The following is a 9,508-nucleotide window of genomic DNA, read 5'->3' on the forward strand; positions in this document are numbered from 1 at the left end:
GGATTAGGAAACTATATTAATATTAGTAAATGTGCTGTTTGCTTCTATACTAAACATCCACTTTGAAAGGAATTAAAGAAGAAAGTAGTGTCAAGTATTCAGCAGAATAGTAGAATCATAGAATAGTTAGGGTTGGAAAGGACCTTAATATTGTTCCATTGTTCCAACTCCCTGCCATGGGCAAGGACACCCCACACTAAATCATGTCACCGAAGGCTCTGTCCAACCCAGCCTTGAGCACTGCCAGGGATGGAGCATTCACAACCTCCCTGGCAACCTATTCCAGTGCCTCACCACCCTTACAGTAAAGAACTTCTTCCTTATATCCAATTTAAACTTCCCCTGTTTAAGTTTTAACTCATTACCCCTTGTCCTGTCACTGCAGTCCCTAATGAAGAGTTCCTCCCCAGCATCCTTGTAGGCCCTCTTCAGATACTGGAAGGCTGCTATGAGGTCTCCATGCAGCTTCTCTTCTCCAGGCTGAATAGCCCCAACTTTCTCAGCCTAGTTTCTTATGGGAGGTGCTCCACCCCCCTGATAGTAGCTGATAACTTTTGCATGACACAATAAATCTAGCTGGGAATAGTAGCTATCAAAAATCTGTAATCTTGTCACTTTTTCCCAGATAGAGGACAGACTTGACAAATTGGTTTTGATAGCAGAAACTTGGTGCTATATGTTAAAGCAAGTTGTCACAGCTAAGTTCGTGTAAAATGGTGCCAAGTGAGGCCAAAGTTTCTTTGGTTTCTGTTTTTCTTTTTTTCTCTCCCCCCCCCCCCATTTTTTTTATGTTATATTTTATATTGCCACTTCAGCTTTGTGTTTTGAACACTGCATCTCTGTTAACAGGAAAGATGACAGACATAACAGTATGGTCTAAATTTTCCTTGGGAGATGGGTGTGAAGCTGTTGTAGTGCTATGCCATATGATGGGGGAACACCCAGGGTTGCATTTCAGCTGCACTTAGAACAAAACCATGTATTTCCATTTTAGTTTCATTTGTTCTTAGTTCCCTACTAGTCTACTTAGTATGGCTCTTTCAGGGTACAACAGAGCTAGCACTACATGAAACAGCAACCAAGAAAACTTTCTTGCACCCAATAGAACAAGGTTTGGTTGGATGTTTTGGTGTTTTCTTGGGTTTGTTTTCTTTTTTTTTTTTAATGGCAAAGAAAATAAGATGGTTTTTTTTTTTATACAAGAAAGTTGGACTGAGATTTTCCTTTATCAATTGCACAAAGTGCTCAAAGTGAAATGTCATAGGAAAAGGTCAAATCTAAGTCTGAATGTAGCCAGAATGTTCCTGGTCCCTAGAATAAACTACTTTCTTATGATATGGTATATATATTGCTAATGCAACTTTCAATTTCTTAGTATTATGGGAAGATGAAATATTTCTTTGATCTTTCACAAAACTTCTCTGTTGTCTAGGAGAAGATATTTATAATTCGAAGTAGATAAAGCTATTTTTACCTAGACAGAAAAGTCCTGGGTTTACCTGTGATATTAAAAAGTGCCAAGACCTATCAACAGCAAAAAACCCAAATCCTAGATATATGTGTAATCTCCTAGCTGCATACTAAAACAATAGAAGATCATAATTGCCTGAGTGCATTCAAGTGGTTGTCTGTGTGATAACAGATATGTAACAGTGGTTTAGTTCTGCTGTGATCCCTGTGCACCAAACGGTGCAGTTTAGATACCCAAGCTACTCTGGATTTGTCAGTTTGGGACCAAGAGGATCCCCTCATCTTGGAAAACAGAGTTGACAACCTAAAGGAAAAAGCACCTCAGTTTAAAAACATGAAATACACTATTGTATTTATTGCAAAATACTATTTTCTAATGCTAACTTGCATGACAAAGAAAAATATGAAAATTGTCGAAATACTGTGATATTTGGGAACGCTCTTCTTCACTGAAAAAAGTTACGATGAAAACCTAATCTACTCATATGTAAATTAAAATCCCTAGACAGACTGTTAGAGAACTGAACAGTTTTTTTCACATAGGCATATTACACAGGTACATTTGCAAGTTTGCTGAGGACAAGAAAGTGCCTATTGGCAGCAGGTAACCCATTGGTTTTACAGAAAGTGCGTGTGTGTTCTCTAAGTCTATGAAAGGCACTGATTGATTAATGATAACTTAACAACATATTGTAAATCACCTCTTAAGGGTGGTGAGGCACTGGAATGGGTTGCCCAAGGAAGCTGTGAATGCTCCATCCACTGTGGTGTTCAAGGCCAGGTTGGACAAAGCCTTGAGTGATATGGTTTAGTGTGAGGTATCCCTGCCCATGGCAGGGGGTTGGAGCTAGATGATCCAACCTTTTGTCCTTTCCAACCCTAACTATTCTATGATTCTACGATCTTAAGGTCCTTTCCAACCCTAACTATTCTATGATTCTATGATTCTATGTGGAGAGTTGATTTTCGCATGAAATACAGCATAATTCGCATTCTTTGTAAGATAGATTGAGTCAATTCTTAGATTTTAATGGGTAGAAAACATGCAGCAAAAGGGCTTTGACTTGAGGAACTAATGAGTTGCCAAGGAGTGTACTGGATGCATATCTGTTTTCTTATCAACCAAAACATTCCACACAGATGGCCAGCATAATCACTCCCATTTTTCAAACAGAGACATTGAGGCACAAGAAAGAACCAACTTGCCTAAAACTGCTCAGTTTGGCAGACTGAAGGTGAGCAAGCTCCCTAAGCCTCACTGCAGCAGCCTTGGTAAATCCCACCTCATCCCACAGCAATCTCTCTCCTGCCTAGGCTGTTCAAGCCTAATGTGAAGATGCTTCTCAGATAGCTCTAGCATTATCCACCCTGTAACCAGCACCGCAAAAGCCCTGCTGCTGTGGAAAATGAGGCTGCTGAGGGCATCCATCTTGTTTCACCTCAGGTGAGCTGTGGCAAGGATGGAAGCAAAGAGGCATGGGGGAACAGGAGGGCTGGTGACTGACACAGGGCTTCAGGGTAGGATTTAGGATCTTGTATGGCAGCCTGGCAGCAGCTGTGCTGGTTTTCTATGCCTTGGCCTCATTTTGTAGGCAGGTTAGGAGTGAATGCGTGTGATACATTGAGGCAAGAGAAGCTGGCAAGAAAGTGACAGAGAATGGTGGAGCAGAAGCCAAACGCCTGCTTAGTGCCAGAATCTGTCGTAACAACAAAGCCCTCAGCGGGGTACAGAGCAGCCCCACAGTAGGCATGTGGTTCAGGTAGGTTTAAATCTCACTGCTATTCCCATACTGCTAGGCTTGATAAAATAATGTCAGTATTAAACTGAGATGACAAACTGCAGGTAGCGCACTGTGCTGAACAGCCTAGATAGAAAGCAAATATCAGAGAGGCCGAGACTGTACTCCTGGTTTTGAGTAATTCCTGTAAGATACAATAGAATGTGTTTCCTGTTAGGGCTATATAAACACTGTAGCTATCCATAGTAAAGAAGGAGATGGCATTCCATCTTTTTACCTCAGTGTATAGCAAGGCTTATTTCATATGAATTGGTTTGCCACAACTGATGGCAGGGATTCTGGGGGTTTGTTTTTCTTGTCCTAAATGATTGAGCTATGCTTGAAAAGTATTCAGTTTTATGTTCTTATGCCAAAATAAATATTCATGCTTGGATTTAATCAGGAAGAGATGAATCACTTCAAAGTCACACAATTACTTAATCAAGCAAAGCCAGAACGCCCACGTGATTTTTGGGGTTTGTTTGTTTGTTCTTGGTTTTAAAGGGAAATAGCCTTTCCTTTTTTCACTTGGTCTGATATTAGCTGTAGGCTCCCTTAAACTGCTTGGAGCCTACATGCGTGTGTGAACATGCTCCTTGAAGAACTTGTCTTCTTTCACTTATGTGTATCCTGGTTGCGTACATGTTAATTTCTTAGGTGCTGGTGTGAAAAAATACATATATTGTAATCTTTACTTCTATGTCTAAAGTCTGTTCCTGAAGTATGCTTCATGCTAGGCAGCTTTTGACTTCTGAAAAAACTACTGGGAGCAGTGTTTTGAGTGGAAAATAACAGGGGCCATCCGTTACCAGTGAGTGTTGTGGTATTCCCCTCTCCCTGCCTTTAACACTTCATAGAATGTCTGTCCAGGACAAAGTCTGAGACTTTGATTCTGATGCCTTGTGTGAAGATGGTGATAAAGTCATCAGTTTACTATTTAAAGCAGTTTTTCCCTCCAAGTTTTAAGATAGACATTATGTAATACAAATAATTTTATTCTGTTGTAAACATGCAAATGAATCCTAGTGTTTGCTGGGGCTGCTGTTTTTCCTTTCTCTTTCAGTGCCATATAAGGGTAGTTTGTGTTTTGGAAGAGAATTTCTGAGCTGCCTTTTGCAATAGCAGAGCAAGTGTCTGAGAAAGTTGCATTAAAAACAGTGAATCATACACTATCTTTCTAATACTGACAGTGGTTCCTTCTGTTTTGCAAGCTTGCAGGCTGTGTTTGTTATGAATGCCTTTCTTGCTGGAATTTTTGTAGCTGCATGCAATGCTATTTTTAGACCTGGGCCTAATTTAAGTTCTGGGAGGCTCTTTATTGGGAAGCTTGTAGCTCTGCTATAGTTTATGTATAGGACATGTTACTTTCACAAATACAGTTTAAAATAATAATTACTTTGAAGATTCAAAACCTAATCTGCTGTGTGAAGTGGTATAAACTATGGTAGGTATTCTGGTATTTGGAGGAGTCTGGTTACAAAACCAGGCGTGTCTCTGATACGTTCAGTTTCTCTCTTGGGCCTTACAGCAGTGCAACTAATTGTGCTCAACATATTTTTAGTGCCTCAGATTGCTGCAGTGTGTGCTCAGTTTTGTACATAGATGTTGGCACGTAATTCTCTGCATATAGAGGAAATGTTGCAATGCTCAGGTAGAAGGGATAAACTATCAATTAATTATAAAAACCAGATGGATTTTAGATATGTGCATTTTTCTCCTGTCTGTGTACACATTTATGTTTAGAATGTGGTTCCATTGTACTGTGGAAGCTCTGCAGCTGTATATGACAAATTAAGTTTTGCTGCCTGTCTATAAGCTAAATTCTGTAAGACTGCATTATAGTTTTAAATGGCTACTTCTAAGGGAGCATTTTTAAAGAGGAAATTGGGTTTGAACACATCGGTTCCCCTTTTCAGTTTACACTTGAGTACATTTTTACCTGTTTCAGGAATAGTACTTACAATCTACATAAAAGAACAAAAATACTACATATTTTTACTAAAAAAAAATTAAATACACTCGTCCAAAGACATCAGAGTTCAGCTGAAACCTACCAATTAAGTTTTATTTTCTTATCTAACTATTCTATGATTCTATCATTTGTTATTAAGTACAGGAATCATTGTGATTCAAACCCAAAGTAATGTCTAATTTCTCTCCCTGGCTGTTGAATAAACATACTATACTCGAAGTAGTGAGTCTCAGTATCATTAATTTTAAAAGAAAACACTGCTAAGCAAAATATTATTCAGAGGTATTTGTAAAACATAAAAGGTTAGTTTGCATATATTTTGGTATAGAAACACACACATACAGGCTTTTTAAAACAGATGTTAAAAATTAGTCCAAACTATGAGCGTTTCAGTTCTTTAATTTTATATAATACTTTTGATGGTCACAAAACAGTTTAAAAGTTTCAGGGAAGAAATACCAGTACCGATATTCTTGTAACAACAGGGGGAGCCACTTGTTAGCGCCCTAGTTTACATGTAAAATTGCTGCTCGTTTGGCTTACAAAACAAAACGTAGGATGTTGTGGGATGATGAATGAACATAGTAAGTATTTGCACGGTGACGCTGCCTCGGTGCAGAAATTCACCTGTATGTCTTTTCGTATTTGTTTAGACTTTTACTGGTATCCTTCCTACTGTATGCTAGCTTTCATTTGCAAACAAAAATCTGCTGTTTGGACAATCCTGATTGTCAAAAGTTAAGATATCAGGTATATTGACTCACAATCATTTAGGGCTCTGAGTCATAAGCAGTGTATGTTGTTGCAGCCTAAACTGTTACCATATAACATCAGAAGTTATATTAAAAATAAATAAATTAATTCAGAAGGATTACATGAAAACTCAGAGAAGATATCACAGAGACTTGCATAATGACAGGAGCAGAGATGGCTGCATAGTTTTGCCTAACCTGGTAAGCAGCAGCAGGAAGGGGACAGCCATCTAACTGGGACACACAGTGGAGCACACAGGACTACATGATACTGAACCAGTCTGCTGCACCTGACTCCTTAGTGTGAAAAACATTACTACAAATCCAAATGAACCCAAACAGTTGTGTCTTTTGCAAAGACAGAAGTAAACTGATAATTTCTAAAAGGCAAAGCATGAAGGTCTGGCTATATTTTCTGAGATGAGGAGGAGGATATACATTGTGGTTTAAAAATACTTTTCTGTGGGAGATCTTTGCAGCAGACAGCCTGGAATTAAAAAGCACACCAGAGTCCTTGGCCAGATCTAACACTGGCAGAACACCAAGAATATGGATAAGGATATTCTTGACATTCTGAAATGAAGGGGCATTAAAATAGTAATATTTGACTTCCAATGGAAACAAATTCATGATTTCCATTGCATTTGTAGCTAGCCAAGGATTCTTTACCTTAGGGAAATAGAATTTGCTATATTTTAACTTTTAACCAATTTTTTTATTCTCTTGGCATGTGTGTCTATCAGCTGCTAGCACCTAACCTAAAGAGAAATTTCCAGGACTGAATTAACTTAGTGTGAAGCACGTAACATCAACACTCAGCTCCCCAACATTCAAAGTCATTTTCCTTCCAGAGTTGAGTCAGAAACTGACTTTTGATTAAATGAATAAGGAGACGGCACTAAAAGTTAAATGGTTTAAGACAATGCTAGTGTCTAAATTAATTTGCAAAGTCTTTACAGATTCAGTGTGTGCACACAATTATTTTTGTTTCAAACCATTCAATATATTAATTTTGACTCACAATTATTCAGGGCTCTGATTCATAAGCAGTATATGCTGTGGCCTAAAACGTTGCCATTGTTATTGGCAGAAGATTCACCTCAGCTACCCTTGCTACTGCAGGGCTGCTGTGTGTTAGTTTTTCAGCTGTCACAGCTGGCATATTGTTTTAAACTGCTGTGGGTCATGAGCAGAGCTCTCAGTTCTCTGCTGTCAACAAAAATGGAGAGAAGATAAAGATAGAGTAGGTGGATGGTTATCCTTTGGTTTAGAGCATCCATCAAAGCCCTACTTTATAAACGGAAATCAAATTAAGCTTTCCAGTATTACAGCAGCTATGAGTCTTCTAAATTATGATGGATTGAAATAATTCATGCAAAAGCCCAGGATATCTCGTCTATCCCATCTGGTGGGTTTAGTGTCAGGGCCTTTCAGGGACATTATTCAAATGTTTCTGGTAGGAGGTGATTGTAATTGGTGCTTGAGGAGCTATTTGGGAGGGGAGGTTATGATTACTTTTAATATTATATTTAATTATATACAAATAATAAGGCAGCTTAAATAAGTTTGCAATGTTCCTGTAAAAAATATTATGGCCTTTTATTTCTTCCCTCACTGATAGGCTCTTGCTTGTTTTTTGTTTGTATCATAATGCATTAATAGTGTGTAATACATAGTAAGAAGGATGTAATGGAAGCCTGTCTTAAACTGTGTGTATCTGTTCTTAAGCCCTTAGGTGGGAGGAGAAGTGGAGAGTTAGCAGACTTGCCAATGTTAGCGGCAGAGACAGAAATAGAATCTAGTTCTTTTTTCCCATCTAAGATATACATGACACCTCCTCATTACTAGGACTGCTGTACAGTTGTGGTGGTTATGGATTAAATATTAGTGTTGCGATCTCTCTCTCCTATAAAATAAAGGGTAGGTATAGTCTGAAAAAGTTTTGTTAAGATAATATCTCCTAATGCTGTAAACATACAGAAACACTCACACACAAGCTGAATTCAGCTAAATTAAACAAAGCAAGCTGCTGGGCAAGGAGATACAACCTCTACTGTTTGTTTTGATACCAAACAAGATGTGCTGTTCTATCTAGAAAGGTATTTCTAGTCCAGAGGATGTAATAATAAAATGGACAGTTCTATATGCTGCTATAAATATATTTTTTATTATTTAAAATTGAAGTTAAAAAGGTTTCTTCCCTGTTTCTTGCTGAATGAAACAAGCAGAAAGTCTGTCTGTTAGTCTTGTTTAGGGTTATCTTGTAGTTAGGGAGCACAGACATGGAGCAGAAGGTCTGATCAGATATCAGTTTGTGAAAGGATGGGAAATATGATAAGCAGCATTCAGCAGAAGTCTCTGAAACACACTGAGTGGGTATATAGAGGGAGTTGTATTCTACAAGTAAAAATTTGACAGTGTATTTGAAAGCTGCGTTTACATTTTGGAATAGGTTGTTTGTCAGTTGTAAGAATTTACCAAACTGCCATAGACAATGTTGTTGTCTCATTCTCTACAGACTGTAACTGTAAAAGGAGCTAGGTATGGAATAATATCCTACTGTACAAGTTTAACTTTAACTTTTATATTTTCTATCATTTGGTCTAACTGCCTTTCTGAGAACTGACTGTTCTACTAATGGACTTGACACTCTATGCTACTGATCAGTGTTGGCAATAGACGCACATTTTCTGTTGTGCGTATTTTAGAAGTTAAAATGGCATATATATTGTGTATTTTTTATGCAGCTCTTGGCTTTAGAGCATGTGAAGGTCTATATCAGGACCTACCATTATCTAACTTACCAGTGCAATCCCTCCATTTGCAAAACTGTAAAGCTGCTTCCAAGTCTTACCTGCTAAGACAGAAAAAAGGAGAAGGAAGGGTTCACAATCTCTTAACAGAATTATCAGGGAGAAATATGGCACACACTGTGCCGGACTGTGACCTTATCTTCCTTCAAACAGATTGTTCCCCAAAGTTTTCTGCAAGCATTATATTAAAGACATCTGTGATACTTTTCTCCCCCTTGACTCCTAAAGCAAGGTGATGCACCTACAAGGTAATATAGCTTACAGGTGAACAGAAGATATGCTGGAATGATGGGTAACTGGTATTATGGAAACACCTGACAGACCCAGCTGAATTAAGGTTCTCCTATGCCATGTGACCTGCAAATTCAGGATAAAAGGCAGGTCACATCATGAAAATCTTTGCATCGTGAATGGAAAATTCAGAGAACTGGGAGGGTGTTGCATATATGTAAGAATTTGCTGGCTATTTTTACATGTAATGTTTGGGGTTTTTCTCTGTTGTTTCCCACTTATATTGTAGTTTTGATTGTTGGTGGGTTTTTTCAGTTTCCTGTTGTTTTAGTAATCAATGTAAGTTATTGATTTTGTGTAAGCCTAAGATGTTTTGTATTTGATACTAATGTATTGGTAAGTGATTGGGGGGAAGAAATTAAACTGGTAATAGAAAGCCAGAACTGTGAGCTTGGAAAATCATATGATCAAGTCTTAATTTATAAGGACTTT

This window comes from Pezoporus flaviventris, unplaced genomic scaffold (assembly GCF_033815535.1).
Source record: "Pezoporus flaviventris isolate CSIRO_AGI_PZ_B2104156 unplaced genomic scaffold, CSIRO_AGI_Pfla_v1 ptg000054l, whole genome shotgun sequence".
Lineage (NCBI taxonomy): Eukaryota > Metazoa > Chordata > Aves > Psittaciformes > Psittacidae > Pezoporus > Pezoporus flaviventris.